The sequence below is a fragment of the Hemitrygon akajei genome, chromosome 16, assembly GCF_048418815.1.
Source record: "Hemitrygon akajei chromosome 16, sHemAka1.3, whole genome shotgun sequence".
Taxonomy (NCBI): domain Eukaryota; kingdom Metazoa; phylum Chordata; class Chondrichthyes; order Myliobatiformes; family Dasyatidae; genus Hemitrygon; species Hemitrygon akajei.
In genome coordinates this window covers 46,990,391-47,007,092 of record NC_133139.1, presented here as the reverse complement: position 1 = coordinate 47,007,092, position 16,702 = coordinate 46,990,391, and the positions used below count along the sequence as shown (strand labels likewise).

The 16,702-nt window shown below is 43.1% G+C and overlaps 1 protein-coding gene across 6 annotated transcripts in view; it reads left to right on the top strand.

Moving 5' to 3' along the window:
- Positions 1-16,702, top strand: part of LOC140740021 (zinc finger and BTB domain-containing protein 7A-like) — a 148,839-nt gene that overhangs the window by 105,625 nt on the left and 26,512 nt on the right. The gene's annotated exons all lie outside the window — the stretch shown is intronic.

Sequence of the window (16,702 nt, the reverse complement as noted above, 5' to 3'; positions counted from 1 at the left end):
ACAAACAAGAGAAAATCTGCAGATGCAGGAAGCCCAGAGCAACACACACAAAATGCTGGAGGAACTCAGCAGGTCAGGAATCAACTACGGAAGTGAATAAACAGTCGACGTTTGGGCCAAGATCCATCTTCAGGACTAGAAAGGAAAGGGGAAGATACCAGAATAAAAAGATGGTGGAAGGAGGGGAAGAAGGATAGCTAGAAGGTGGTTTCCCACCATGTGGGTGGGAAAGGTAAAGGGCTGGAGCAGAAGGAATCTGATAGGAGAGGAGAAAGGGAGGGAGTAGGGGCACCAGGGGAGGTGATAGACAGGTGAGGAGAGGCAAGAGGCAGGTGTGGGGAATAGTTGAAGAGGGGAGGAGGAGGGAATTTTTTTTACTGGAAGGAGAAATCGATATTTATGCCATCAGGTTGGAGGCTAACCAGACGGAATATAAAGCGTTGCTCCTCCACCCTGAGGGTGGCCTCATCATAGCACAAGATGAGGAATGCACCAACATGTTAGAATGGGAATCGGAATTTAAATGTTTGGATACCGGGAAGTTCTGCTTTTGATGGATGTCCCGAAGGTGTGCAATGAAGCAGTCCCTCAACTTACGCCAGGTCTCACCAATGCAGAGCAGGTCGCATCTGGAGCATCACGCACAATAGACAACCCCCAGCAGTTTCGCAGGTGAAGTGTTGCCTCGCCTGGAAGGACTGTTTGGGCCCTGAATTGGGTTGTGGGAGGAGGTGAATGGGCAGGTGCTTGCAGCAGAGACATTAGTGGGGAGGGATGAATGCATAAGGGAATCACAGAGGGAGCATAAAGCTATGTTTGGTGGTAGGACCACCACCGAGCACTCAAACATGAGCAAAGCAACAGTAAAGACACAGACTTGCAGTTACCCCAAAGACTTTGCATTTCACCCGATGTTCAACATACCACAGACTCTCTCTCTCCCTAGTAAGGGAGAAGGAGGTGTCTCTGTTTCACAGCGACTGGGGAAACATAACAAACAACTCGCTGGTTTACGATGTTAGAAGTCCGCCACATTGCTTTTTTTTAGCTCTGTGCCCAAAGATCACAAGTCTCTGGATACACAGCCACAGATATTCTGACTCACCCGACGACACACGGGTCACCTGCCCTGACACCAACCCTCGATCCTCCTGACTCCAGAGCCCTGAGATCGTAGGCTTCCAAATCCAAGCCAGACTCTTTTGCCAAGCACTTGGCGTGCTGAATATTGGCCAAGAGTGCGGGTCCCATTTCCGCAAAGAACCAAAGTCAGCATGTAACTCCACATCAGGGTCTTCAAAAGAACCCTGAGAGGGAAAAATAAAGCTATTAAAGATGGAAATAGAGCTGTTTCCAAAGATGCAAGCAAAGGAGTCGCAGTTTAGTGCCATCAGCACTTCACTCCGCCTCCTGGACATAATGTTTCATTTGAAAGATATGTGTCAACCCATCTACTGACCAAAGAATGGACAGGCAAAATATATTAGTTAGCATTTGTTGGCTATGTAAGAATTCCACAGCTGAAGAAGAACAAAATGTTGTTGGCTGAATGGATTTTTGAAAAGGCTTTCATTTACAGTTTGGAAACTTACCATACTTGTATTACTAAAATACAAATTAGATTACCAAACGTTCATAGACTGCATCTTAACGCCTGCTCTAACCCAATAAAATAAGCTTCATTGTCTTTCTCTCCCCTTGTCCTTGAATTGATAGCAGGAGACCATTTGACCATGTATGCAAGGTGGTGTCACTGCAGTAACAGTGGTTGCAGCTTTAAGACTTTTTAGGTTCAGTGCTCAGGCTAATTAGTTACCAACTTTTTCAACTTTTGGAAATTATAATCACTTCTTACTGTCATTTTCTCAAATCATTGATAACATTGGTTTAAAAAAGTAAGGCCAGGATTAGAATTGCTGTTGATACAATCCTAATATCAAAATATATAAACTCTGATTTTAACATCAGGATGGAGCCTTGGCAGTGGTGGTGTGTATTAACAGACAGTAATATCCTACTTGCTATTTCATACTGACACTACAGCATGTTAATTAAATGTTGTGCTTTAGGAAGTCTTTAAGTTGATTAGACCAGAGCAGCTAAGAGCCCTATTTGAATGTCTAAATCACCAATCTGATGATACCATTCAGAACCTGCATCTATTTTTACATCATTGTTGAGTGTCAGCCTAGCCAGGATCAGTGAGTGCCAAGGACCAGCAGTGAAACAAGGAGATTAGTGATTTTGTTTTTAAGGTTTCTTTGTAGGCAGGAGAAGCAAGGTTGATGCCTCAATACTCCTTCACTGTCAGGACCTACCCTCACGGTGACTCCCAGCCATCCTGCAGACTTGTATGCCTCTGCGTCATTTCTGCTGGATTCATCTGAGATTTGGCTTGGAATCTGGGGCTCAGGAGATAAAGCTGACAGACCGGGGCAGGCCTGTGTTTGCAACACCCTCACTACAGTTTGACATGAAAGCTCAGCTCGTAGGAGGATATGGGAAAAAAACATTTCAATGCCATAAAGTCACAGAGTTTTACAGGACAGAAAAGGAGATTTTGGCCCAACACAGGCATGACAACCTCGCTACCTAAATGAGCCAGTTGCTGCACTTGGTCCAATATCCCTCTAAATCATTTCTCTTTTAAACAGAACAATATCGATTCCTCTCTATTTCTGTACTTCAGTCAGATAATAAGCTGAGTTTAAAAAAAAGTTGGAGAGATTATCCCAATTATCTGACTCCCGGTTCATTCCTGGTTGCAGGAAGATTTGTAGAATGTGAGGACAGTCACGCGATGCTCACTCCCAGTGCCCAACCTCAGCTACATAACATGCCACAATAAAAACAGAAAATGCTGGAAACGCTCAGCAGACCAGTCAGCATCTATGGAGCGAGAAACAGTTAATGTTTCAGATCAAAGATGCCTTGTCAGAACTTCGACCTCAAATGTTAATTTCTGTTTCACTTTCTACACTTTTTGACGTTGTTGTGACTGTGATTAAAATCACCGGACAGACACTGAAGCTAGTGATATAGAAATCTTTATTCATCACAGTAGACACTCTTGTGGAATCACTCATGGTAAAGTCTCACATCACTTTTTTATACCCTTAAGGTCAAAGGTAACAGCAGGTGATTCAATACAATTTCAATAGTTAAAATGGCATTGTTTACTTTGATATTTTGGGTTGACAGTACTTCCTTTAAATTACATATCTACAGAGGGAGACACCTCTGAATGTTCAAACTCCTTTGCCACAAAGTATTTCACACAAATAGTCTAAGGCTTCTAGGGACAGAAATCCCAGACACCCTAAAATCCTGTTGTCAGGGCTGTTTCTGAGTACACACATATTCTAAGTACACAAAAATCTATTGATTGCTGTTATGTTTTTTAAATCCTTAAAAGATTAAACTAATTCAAAGGGAGACACGGGAGTCTGGGAGTGCAGATCTAACTTCATGTTTACTTTAAGCGAGGTGTGCACGTATCACGTGGTAGTGTGATGAAGTGTGCATATAACTGGTAACAAATTAATGAAATGAACAAGAATGCTTAATCAAGCTATATATATATATATATATATATATATACATACAAGATTACTCAAATATTATTAAAATATTAAATATACAACACTCCTTCCTGCTTAGTTATAAACTCCAGCTCAATAGAGAATGTATCTCAACTGTATACACAGTGTATTCTTTAGTACAACTACTATATGGACATCCACAGCATTGTGAATTTTTAATTGTCTCATTCAGGCCTGAAGACTTAATTGTTGTGGAGGATTTCTTATTCTTCAGGGATAGCGCCTTTCCTGACGAGGGGCTCACTTTGCTTGGCAGGTGACAATTGTTCTGTGTCTTCCTCGTGGTGGGTGTAGGCATTGACTCTGACTGAGACTGCAGGAAATGGTTCTTACAGTAGAAGCCACCTTTCTTCTTCCTTTTTCTTCTTTTAGTTTGTGCATCTTGATCCTGTGAAAGTTCATTTAGTTCACTGGAGTATTCTCTTATTAATTCTTCTATTGCTCCCTTTATGATCTGATCTCTCCTCTTAGTTTCTTCATCCACAACATCATCTGATGAATTCTCCATTTTCATACCTCCATTGACTCTTTATTTTTGGCCTTCCATTCATCCAGCTAGGCTTTGGTCTTCACATCTACTGTTACAAGCAGCTTTTTGTCTTCCGCTTGAAGTTCATGCAGTAACCTTAATGCACACAGAGTAGATTCTGGTTCTTTATACTCACAAAAGCCAGATGCATGCAATTTTCCTGAAGATCCTTAAACTCTCTTCCAGCTTAAAACCAAGCCACATTTTACAGTAACTGCCTGATCAATATATCAGGAACTTTCTTGGGTATGTTGCTTACAAAACCTGTTGTAGTCAGATCAGTACTTTCGTCACTTTCACACTTCCTCTAAGCAGCATGGTCTTTACTTGGTCCAATATGTTTTCCATTCAGAGGCACAGAGGTTGGCACCGTGTTGGGCAGTGGTTCATGGTGTTCGGCATGGAGACAGTTGTGGCATCATCCAGTACATTTCTTAATTCGCATTCGTATGGCTTCATTGTAGGGGATGTGGCATGTAAATTATGGATGGATCTTCCATAAAGTTGTAGTTGTCTCAGGCACTCATGCCCCCATAACACTGGTCCTTCTGTTTTTATCACATACGAGCTCAATGTTGCTTGTTGATTGTTGTACTTCACAGTTACAAACATCATTCCCACAGGAGTTACCTTTTCTCCAGTTAAGTTGTTATTTGGACATCTGTAGGCTTCAGTTTATTATCTCTCAACCTCATTTTGTGGAATGATTAAAAAGGCCTCTAATTTAATTAATTTCCCATCGACTTCTAAAGTGAGTTATATTACTTATCTGTTGCTAGTTTTTACATTGTGAATTTCAAGGCTACCCAGTCCTGTGCCATTCTCATCAGACTGTTCATCAGTAGGATGCAGATTAGTGCTCTTTTTGAAACTGGAACTTGACTTTTTATCTTTTTCTTTTCCCTGTGCAGTCCATTTATCTCTATTTGCCTGACACGTGGATCAGTACTTGGAGTTATGATGTTTTGGCCATTACAGAGTCATGGATGGCTCAGGGGCAGGAATGGTTACTTCAAGTGCCAGGCTCTTTAGCCTGTCCTGAACTAAGCTTCACTTGCTGACCTTTGAATTCTTGTTGGCTTATGATAGTCCCTTCTCCACAGCATACCTGTCTTCTTTTCATCCATAAACCTTGTCCTGTAACTGAGAATTTTGACCCCAAATTTGCTGTAGCCTTGGGCTGTGGCCTTTTACATTTTGTACCTTCCTTGTGTTCCTTTCTCCCTTTTCAGTAAGCATTCTATAATTCCCTTCTTTCCAGCTAAACTTCCTGTTACCCCCTTCCCCCTCCCCATGGCTTAAGCATTTGTGAAAGGAGAGTTGAGGCTTGTATTCTTGTGTAGTGAATCATCAAATAAGAATCATCTTACGTGATGGTTCTGGCCTTTTGCAATGTCACGATTTACAATATATCTATAGGAAATGAAGTGCTTTACTCTGGAGTAACGGAAATGTGTCAGTTTATGCACAGGAAGTTCTCACTGACCAAGATACTCTGCCTAGTTTAGGAGAGAAATATCAACCAGGGTGCTGGGAAAAACGCTACTGCTCTTTTCCAAAACACTGCCTTGCAACTTTAAAAGAAGTCAGGTTTCCTGTCTAATTTCTCATCTGACATTGTGACAGTGCCTCGGTTCGGTACTGGTGTGCCCGTTTTGATGATCTGCTGAACTCGCTGCAGTGGGATGATTGATTGTGATTCATAATCAAAAATGGCAACAGTTCACACAGAGGTGACATAACGTGTAAAGCCATTCGGTGTGTAACTCGGAATCTACATGTCCTCATTCTGTGCTTTATGGAAAAATTAAAGACCAGTGTCAAAGGCAATAATATAATAACTGAAATTTATACATCCTGTTTTAAAATTAAGTTGCCTTCAACAAAGCAAAGCAAGGAGATGAGAATGCATTAGGCAACAGTTAATTCGCAAAGAGTTTCCAAATAATTCCTTTTTGGAAGCTATACCTCTTCCAACTCTTTATTTATTTTGTTTCCATAATTTATAGTGATTTTAATGTCTTGCACTGTACTGTTTCCACAAAACAAAACATTTCACCACATGTCAGTAATAAACCTGATTCTGACTTTGATGATTATATTAAGAGAATGCTGGAATATTGAAGCAGAAAAGTGAGATTAGGAATGGGTTAAGTAATGTAGTTGTATCAAGAAATAATAGACCAGAGGTTCCCAACATTTTTGCTGCGCCTCCATCTACGTTTACCATCTCCACCCTCCCTAAGTCTGTAAACCTAAGTGATGTGCAGGAAGAACAGCCGCATTATCCCAGAAGAGGCAAACACAACCAATTGGCAATATCATGTCATGTACCGTAGATTCCGGATTTTAAGCCGCTACTTTTTTCCCACATTTTGAACAGCTTTGAACTTTGCGGCCAATAATCCGGAGCGGCTAATGCAAGGTTTTTTTCATGCCGCCTCGTAAACATTTTGCCTCGTAACAGTAGACCAATAAAATTGATGAGTAGTTCACAGAGGTCCAATGAAATTGTACGATAAATCAAGCGCACTTTCACAATTAAATTATTGTAAATCAGTCATTTGTACTCACCCTCATCAACATGGAAAACACTCGAAGCATTGTGCTACCTACCCTCTTAGTTTAAACTATATTTGTTTTCTGTACTACATCGCGGGATGCTATGACGACACACCCGGTTTCGCGGCGTCTTATGGGAAAATGCCGTTTGCGATGAAACGGAAAGGAGGGGGGGAGCGGCGGAGCGGCTTTGGATCCGAGCGAAATCTGCTTTTAAATGCCGTTTGCGATGAAACGGAAAGGAGGGGGGGGAGCGGATTCCGCGAGCGGCTTTGGATCTGAGCGAAATCTGCTTTTAAATGCCGTTTGCGATGAAACGGAAAGGAGGGGGGGAGCGGATTCCGCGAGCGGCTTTGGATCCGAGCGAACTCTGCTTTTAAGTTAAAGGTATCAATAACTTTTCCTGGTAGGCTGCAGTATATATATTTTTTACCAGTCGTTAGGAGATATTGGAATGTTGTTCAGTAAAGAAGTATACGCAACGTATATTTAAAAGTAGCCGCGTACGGGCACGGTTCGAAAAAAAGCATTTGCAATATGTATTTGTTTTTGTTACCATATGGATTTAATTAAAAGTTAAAAAAATCCTCACGTGTAATATCTTTCTGTGTAAATATCACAACGTGGGACACCTGCGGCCGAAAATCCGGTGCGGCCTAAAATCCGGTGCGGCCTTTACATTTAAAAAAATGATTTTATTTCTAAAATTAGTGCCAGCGGCTAAAAATCAGGTGCGCTCTGTAGTCCGGAATCTACGGTAATTGGAATGTGGTCCATTGAAAGAAGACAACTCATAGGCCAGCTCTCTTTTCCATGTTCAAATGCCTCTTTAGCCTTTCCACTATAACCTCAATCAGGTCTACGTTATGTGATTGATCATGTGAATCCCTGCATTCTCAACTGCCTGGGCGTTATGCTCAGAATTTTCTTTGTAAACCTCGCCACCTCTTCAGCTTCCTTTCAGAACAACCAAATAGTTATGAAGACCTTTGGAGTGTCTGAAAGGAACATGACATAAATAAAAAATCTGTCTGTCTTCATTACATTTTAGGATGGTTTTTAAGCCCTATCTTTTCGACCAAGCATTTGATGAACTCTCCAAACTTGTGCGATGCAGCAGCAGCCAGCTCCATCATGGGCACTAGCCTCCCCAGCATCGAGGACACCTTCAGAAAGCAATGCCTCAAAAAGGCAGCATCCATCATTAAGGACCCCCATCACCCAGAACATGCCCTTTTCTCATTGCTACCATCAAGGAGGAAGTACAGGAGCCTGAGGCACACACTCAACATTTCAAGAAAGCTTCTTCCTCTCTGTCATCAGATTTCTAATGGACAATGAATGGATGGACATTACCTCACTCTTTTTCTCCTCTCTTTGCACTAATAATTTAATCTTTTATATGTACTTATGTAATTTACTTCGGTTTATTATTATGCATTGCAATGTGTTTCACAACACACTTCACAACAAAAACCAGTGATGTTAACCTGATTCTGATTCAGCTGTGCTCCTGTGTTGTCCCTCGAGGGCTTTCGGTATTTTTGAACAACAAACAATCCGTTGGGGAAGCTCTGCAGGTTGAGCTGCCTTTGTAACAGTGGTGGTGACGGAAGTCAGGAACTGTGGAGATAGCAAACAGTTCAAAGCTCAGAAGGTAAACTTATTCTCAAAGTACATATCTGTCACCATATACAACCCTGAGATTCGCTTTCTTACGGGCGTACTCAGTGAATAATGGTGAGGGAGGAGGCATAGGGGCAGGTGTAACACTTGCCTGCTTGCAGGGATAAGTGCCAGGTTGGAGACCATTGGGGAGGGGTGAGTGGACAAGGGAGCCACGTAGAGAGCGATCCCTTTGGAAAGCAAAGAGTAAGAGGGAGGGAAAGATGTGTTCAGTGGTAGGATCCCTTTGCAGATCATAGAAATCATGGAGAATGATGTGCTGGGTACAGAAGCTTGTAGGATGGTAAGTAAGGAAAAGGAGAAACTATTATGGTAGCAGGATGATGGATTGAGGGCAGACATGAATGAGGGAAATGGAGAAGATGTGGTTGTGACCAGCATCAATGGTGGTAGAAGGGAAACCCAGTTCTTTAATTAGAGAAGACATCTCAGATGTTCTGGAATGAAAGGCTTCATCCTGAGAACAGATGCGACAGAGATGGAGAAACTGAGAAAAGAGATAGTGTGGGAAGAGCTATGGTTGAGATAACTGTGCAAGTCAGTAGGTTTGTAAAATATATCAGTAGATAACCTATCTCCAGAGATGGAGACAGAGAGATCAAGAAAGAGAATAGAAGATGGACCAAGTAAGTTTGGAGGACTGAATGGAAGTTGGAGGCTAGTTAATGAAATTGCCTAGCTCAGAATGGGTGCAGGAAGCAGCACCAATGCAGTCATGAATGTAGCACAGGAAGAATTGTAGAGCATAACCAGTGAAGGTTTGGAACATGGAAGTGAAGCGTGGAACCAAGTAAGAGAGTGGAGAACAAATGAAGATCCAGTAGGAGGAGCAGGTGAGTGATTGAGGAAGAGAAAGGAAGGTGATGGGCTAATGTGGAGAGTTTGGGGAAAAAGGATGTGTGTAGAGGAACTGGATAGATCAGTGAGAGGGGGAAAGGAACAGAAGGGAAATTGGCTGAAATTGAGGAATTCAATGATCATGCCGCTGAATTGGAGACTATCCAGGCGGAGTATGAAGTCATATTCCTCTAATTTACATGTAGCCATCCCAACAGTGGTTTATTAATGTTGGTGACATCCTACTCATTGTAGGAACCCAAGTCTATTTGCATTTTTAATTTCTCCATCCTGACACAACTGTTATGATGATAATAAACCTGACCTTCCAACAGGGTCTTCAGATATGTCTGCTTTCCTCAGCTGTGTAGTTCCCCCCAACATAGTCAGTCATTCCCATACTTCTGTCTCACCCCATCTCCTCTCGTGCAAAACCAGCAAAGACTTCCCCTCATTTTCACGTTCCATTCATCAGCCTCCACATTCTGTGGATCTTTTTCCATATTTTCTGGCAACTTTGAACATGAAAGCACCAGTAGAAATATTCCTTCCCTATCCGTCATCCAGAGGGGACTTTATCCCCTCAGGAAACACTTGGTTCAATCTTCTATATCCACCAGTATTTTCTCCCCTTCCCCAACATCTTCTTGAGCAACTGCAAGTGATATTCCATCTGTCTTGTCACCTCCAGCCACACTACTGGACACTCCAGGTGAAGCAGTTTTACATGTTTCCTGCAGTTTACCAAGCTGCTTTCACTTCTTGTGATGTGATCTTGTTCACGTTAGGGAAATTACACAGATTGGGTAGGTGATTTGTGGAACATCTCTGTTCAATTGCAAGTGTGAATCCTGAACTTCCACTTTTCCATCCCTGCAATTTTTCATCTTTCTCTTTATCTGATTCTCCGTCTTCAGTCTCCCATTCCAATGAAGCACTTTGCCTTCTTACTGGGCAAACCATTGACTTCAAGACTCAACACTGAGGTCATCAATTTCTGATAAGCAGCCATTCCCATTTTAGCTTTTCATATTTCCTTCATTTAGAGCTTTTTTTCTTAAAAATTCTTTAATTATTCTGCTTCAACACAGTTTACACTTCCTCTGGGTAAACCCACCAGATATTGAAAGGCTTAGATGGAGTAGACGTGGAGAGGATGTTTCCAGCACTGGGAGAGTCTAGGACCAGAGGGCAGAGCCTCAGAATAAAATAATGTCCATTTAGTACAGAGAAGAGGAGGAATTTCTTTAGCCAGAGTTGGTGAATCTTTGGATAATAAATCAGCTGTGATCAAATGGTGGAGCAGACTCAATGTGCGAAATGGTCCAATTCTGCTCCTATGTCTTATGGGTCAACTTTTTATTTGTTACATTCCTTTGTTCTTTCAATTATCCTTTCTGTTATGTAATCTTTCCCATTGTCCACCTTGTCACAAACCACCATTTGTGTATAACTTTCTTCCCCCTCCCCTAACTCCACATCTTAAAATTTGCTATATTTTAGCTTTTCCCTGTTCTAATGAATGACCAGTGACCTTAAACACAGATGCTGCATGATCTCTAGTGAATATTTCCATAATTTTCAGTTGTACTTCCTATTTCTGACAGATTTTGGGCAATTTAATGAGCTTGACAAAGTTCCAAATATACATGAGGAAACTTTTCCTTAATTCTGTGAGTTGTGAATGTACTGCCCGAAATGACAATGAACTTGTATTCAATAGCATCACTGGAAGAGAATTGAATGAAGGGGGATACAAACGGGACAGAATGGAGCATTTGGATTAGTAGGACGACTCTCTCAAAGAGCAGTCTTGGGCACGTTAGATTGAATGGGATTCTCCTTTCCTGTGTGATTGTACCTGATGGCTGTACCATCACTGACCACTCGGTGTTGCCCTATAAACTGCTACAATGCAATCCGATTCAGAATCAAAATCGGTTTAAATTCACTGGTATATGTCATGAAATCTGTTGTTTTGTGGCAGCAGTACATTGTAATCCATAATTTTAAAAAACTATAAATTACAATAAGAAATATATTCAGTATATATGCACACAGTGGATTCTGGTTAATTTAGAACATATTGGGACCAGTATATTTTGATCCAGTTAGCCAAAGTTTCATGGAAATAGTTAAAAAGATGTAAAAAAATACAAACTACAATTTAACTGAGTAACGAATTATGTATTTAAATGAAATGTAGAACAAATTAGAACGCTATTACAGTACTATAAAGTTGTGGATACATTCCTAATAGTTATCGATGGAGGAATTAATTTGGTGTACACTGCATTGTTCTTTTGATTAACTGTAAATGAAGAAAACAAGCACAGACATCTCATGGAGTGTCTTCATACAATGCATTCCAAATCTTCATTTTCATTGGAACATTCAAGATGATTGTCGATACTTTCAAATTCTTCATAAGTTCCTAATTTGTTGAAGTAGTGAAATATTTCATTCTCACTCCTGGCCATTTCTAGCCTCTCCAAGCCTGAATGCTCGAAACTGCAGTGAGCAAATATGTTTTGTATTGTCTTACTACTTTATTTCTCACCAATTATCAGTGACAAAAAACCACTGGTTTTTGAACACAGACACTTGGAACTGACACTATTTAAAAACTGTTTGCTCTAAGCATGGTGTAGTGTCTAACGGTCACACAAATGATGCTACTGATGCTAGTTAAAAACTGTTCAGGGATAACCTCCTGTGCCAGTTAAGTGGCATAGTGCCCCAAATAACTGGAAGGAAATCCCAGCTATTTTCTGAAGTAACACACACACAAAATGCTAGAGGAACTCAGGAGATCAGGCAGCATCCATGGAAAGGAACAAACAGTTGATTTTTCTTCTGGAAGGAGGAAAACACCAGAATAAAAAGGTGGAGGGAGGGGAAGGAAGATAGCTGGAAGGTGATAGGTGAAGCCAGATGGGTAGGAAAGGAAGGAGTCTGATAGGAGTGGAGAGTGGACCTTAGGAGAAAGGGAAGGGGGAGATGCTAGGCAGGTGAGAAGAGGTAAGAAACCAGGGTGATGAATAGAAGAGGGGAAGGAGAGGATTTTTATTTTACTGGAAGGAGAGATTGATAATTCATGCCACCAGGTTGGAGGCTACCCAGATGGAATACAAGGTGTTGCTCCCTCCACCCTGAGGGTGGCTTCATCATAGCACAAGAGGAGGCCATGGATTGACACGTTGGAACGGGAATGGAAATTGGAATTAAAATGTTTGGCCAGTGGGAAGTTCCACTTTTGGCAGATGAAGCAGAGGTGCTTGAGGAAGTGGTCCCCCAATTTGTGACAGGGCCACATCAGGAGCACCAGATACAATAGATGACCCCAGCAGATTCACAGGTGAAGTGTTGCCTCACATGGAAGAACTGTTTGGAGCTCTGAATGGAGGTGAGGGAGGAGGTGAGTGGGCACTTTGGCTGCTTCCAGGGATGAGTTCTGGGAGGGAGATTAGTGGGGAGGGATGAATGGACAAGGGAGTCACAGAGGGAGCGATCCCTGTGGAAAGCAGAGATTGGGAGGGGGCAAGGAAAGATGTGTTTGCTGTTAGGATCCCTTCCGAGATGGTGGAAGGTGTGGAGAATGATTGATGGTTGCAGACGTTCATGGGGTGGTACGTAAGGATGAGAGGAACTCTGTCAATGATAAGATGGGGTGAGCACAGATGTCTGGGAACTGGAGGAAATGTGGGTGAGGGCAGCATCAATGGTGGAGGAAGGGAAACCTGTTCTTTGAAGAAGGAGGACATCTGATGTCCTGGAAAGGAAAGCCTCATCCTGGAAACAGATGCGGCAGAGACAAAGGAATTCAGAAAAAGGATTAGCATTTTTACAGGAGACAGGATGGAAGAGATATAGTCAAAATAGCCGTGTTAATCGATAGGCTTATTAAAGATGTCGGTAGACAGTTTGTCTCCAGAGATGGAGACAGAGAGATTGAGAAAGGGGAAGGAGGTGTCAGAAATGGACCAAGTGAATTTACGTACAGGGTGAAAGTTGGAGACAAAGTTAATGATATTGACGAGCTCAGGAGTTAACTGGAAACTACCAAATATAAAAGCAGTGCAAAAAGAGAACAGGAAAGAAAAAGATGGTGACGTAGCGTTCATACAGGTTCATTGTCCTTCCAGAAATCTGATGGCAGAAAACAAGAAGCTGTCCCTAAAGCACTGAGTGTGTGTCTTCAGGCTTGTGCACCTCCCCTCTGATGGTCAAATAGAAGAGGGCATGACCTGGGTGGTGGGAGTCCTTAATGACTGATGCTACCTTTTTGAAGCATCATTGCTGGAAGATGCCCTCAATGGTGATGATGCTGGTACCCATGATGCAGCTGTCTGAGGCTACAAACCCTGCAGCCTTTTCCAGCCGTGTGCAGTGGCCCCTCCATACCAGACACCGATGCAACCGGTTCAAATGCTCTCTACGGTACATCTGTACTAATTTGCGAGAGTCTTTGGTGATATACCAAGTCTCCTCAAACTCCTAATGAAATATAGCTGTTGTCGTGCCTTCAGTGTAATTACATCAATATGTTGGGCCCAGGATAGATCTTCAGAGATGATCTATCAGGAACTTGAAACTGCTCACCCCTTTGGCTATCAGATAACTCTGTGGAGCAACTTTCCGAAGACCCTCACAACTCCTTGGATACACAGAGAATTCACATTTCTAGCAAGAAGGTGCCAGTGACCGCTGGTGACATTTCGCAGACAGCTGACAGAACCGCTGGGTCTTCTCCTCAGCTGGGATCAGTTGCCGTCTGTAATTTCCCTGTTAAAGAATATTATTCCACCGGCTGGACAATCTGGCACTTCTGCGATTTCCCTGGGGACTTGGTGCGGATGGAGTACAGCCGTGGCCGTCACTGGAGGTGTACGCTACATCGATTGCTAATGGCGGGATATGAACCGGTGGTTGGCTGCCGAGTGAGATTAACATCGGCGAGGACAGGAGTGGAAAAGGAGTGTGTGTTCAGGGCCGAATGCCTGCTTTGACTGGCATGCTGCTTGCTGCTGACAACTGAAACTGCAGGAGTCTTGGGCCCACGCTGCAAGGTTTGATCGCCTTGGCGTCTAGTGACTTGTGACTCATGGCTGTGGACTCACTTTCAGCTGCAGTTTGATATCCCCACACTTCACTACTTGTGCGATTTGATCGTGGCGCTCCAGCGCAGAACTGCCTCTGAGGCTGTGGTCTGAAGTCATCGACGCAACGCTGAACCGACTCACTCGGTGGCTGTGGCCGCGGCCATCAGCTCCTGGACTGGCTTTACTCACCACAGCGGCTCGAAGCTGTAGACTCACCTTTGAGGACTCTGCAGTTTGATGTTTAATGTTTTGTGTGTTATTTCTTCGCTTTTTGCTGGTTGCATGATTTCACATGTCTGATGGTCTCGTGTGTGTGTGTGTGGGGGGTGTTTCTTTGTTTTGTGGCTGTCTGCAAGAAGATGAATGTCAAGATTGCAGACTGTATACATACTTTGATAATAAATGTACTTTGAACCTTGATATCATTGAGGTTGTTAAATTACTGTGTTGGTTTATTATCAAGGTACATTGAAAAGCTTCTCTTGCATGCTGTTCATACAGATCAAATCTACACTGTGCGTTGTGATAGGGAGAGTTAAACAATAAGGTACAATCGAGTGTAAATGCAGTGCAGGTAAGCAATAAACTGCAAGATCATAACAAGGTAGATTGTGAAGTCAAGAGTCCACTCGGGATGATAACGGTGGGCTAGAAGCTGTCCTTGAGCTGGGTGGTGTGTGTTTTCAGGCTTTCGTATCCTCTGGCAGAGAGAATGTTTGGGGTGGTTTGATTCTGCTGGCTGTGCACTGTAAACTTCTGCTAACTGTTTTACCTTGTGACCCTAAAGTAGATCAACGATTGCAAGAATGTTCTTTGTTACTACTAAACACCATACTTTTCATTGCCTCGGTAAAGCTGCCAGCATGATCAAAGACCCCGGGGCTGCACTGGGCAGTGAGCAGCAAAGCAGAAAAAAGTTTGGCTGTCTGGTTGCACGCACACAGAACACTGGAGGAATTCAGCAGTCAGGCAGCTTCTGTGGAGAGGAATAAGGAGTCGATGTTTTGGGCCTAGATCCTCATCAGGACTGGGCTAAGGTTGCCTTTTTTGAAATGGAAGAAATTGAGAGGAAGTTTCGACGGCTTAGAGTAGCTTGGAGGAGCCTGTTTCCAGTAGGAGAAATGTCAAAATTTCAGAGTTCAAATGTCAGAGTTCAAGGTAAAACTTGAACAGCTAGAGGGAGACAGTAATTCCAGTTGCTTTACAAGCTGTTGATGTCAGCTCTGTTCACCCAGGTGAACAGCCACCATTTGGAACAGAGCAAATGTGAGAAGGATTCTCAGAGAGTCAACCCCTGTAGGGTGGCCAGGCCAGGCAACATCCCAGGCTGAGTACTCAGGGAGTGTGCACACCAGTTCACTGACATCTTCAACACTTCACTCATCCAGTCTGCTGTCCCCACATGCTTCAAAGCAACTGCCATCTTTCTTGTACCAAAGAACTCTACGCCTTCAGAACTAAATGACTACTGCCTGGTGTCACTGTCGCCAGTCATCATAAAGAGCTTTGATAATGGCGCACATCAAAAACTCCATTCCTGACACACTGGACAGTCGCCGACGTGTTTACTAACAGAACCGCTCTGTGACAGATGTTGTAGCATCTATCATTCACCTGGTCCTGACACACTTAGAAAACAAAAGAATGTTGTTTCTGAATCTCAGTTTGACCCTCAGCACTCTTGTCCCACACACCTTGATGAATGAACCACTGTACAACTGGGAGGTGGACTTGGTAATCAACAGACCTCAGATAGTCAGGATGCATAACCACTCCTCCCTCCCCATCATCCTCAATACGGGTGCTGGGCCCACTGCTGTATCCTCTGCTCATACGTGACTGCACGGCCAAACACCCGAGTAATCACATTGGCAGGTATGTCCGTGGTGCGACAGTGGTGGGGCTGATCACCAACGATGAGACAGCCTACAGAGAGGAGGTGGAGGAGCTCAAGGCCTTGTGCCAGGCAAATAAGCTGTTTCTTAACATCAGCAAGATAAAGGAGATGGTTATCGGCTTCAGGAGAACCCGCAGCACTCACACCCCTCTTTTCCATTGGCGCACAGCAGTGGAAACTGCAAACAGATTCAGACTCCTGGGAGGGCACTTCTCCCACAACCTGCCACGGTCCCAGAACACATCCTACACACCCAGGAATGTGCACCAACGCCTGTGCTTTCTGAGGAGGCAGATCAAAGCTCACAGCCTTCTACACATGAACACCAGAGAGCATCCTAGCGCGCTACATCACTGCATGGTATGGAAATGGCACTGGAGTGGAGGGGAGGGCCCTACAACGGGTACTCAAAACTGCCCAGTGCATCAGCCCCACCAGCCTAAATGCCATCAAGGACATCTACCCAGAAAGGACCAGAAACATCATA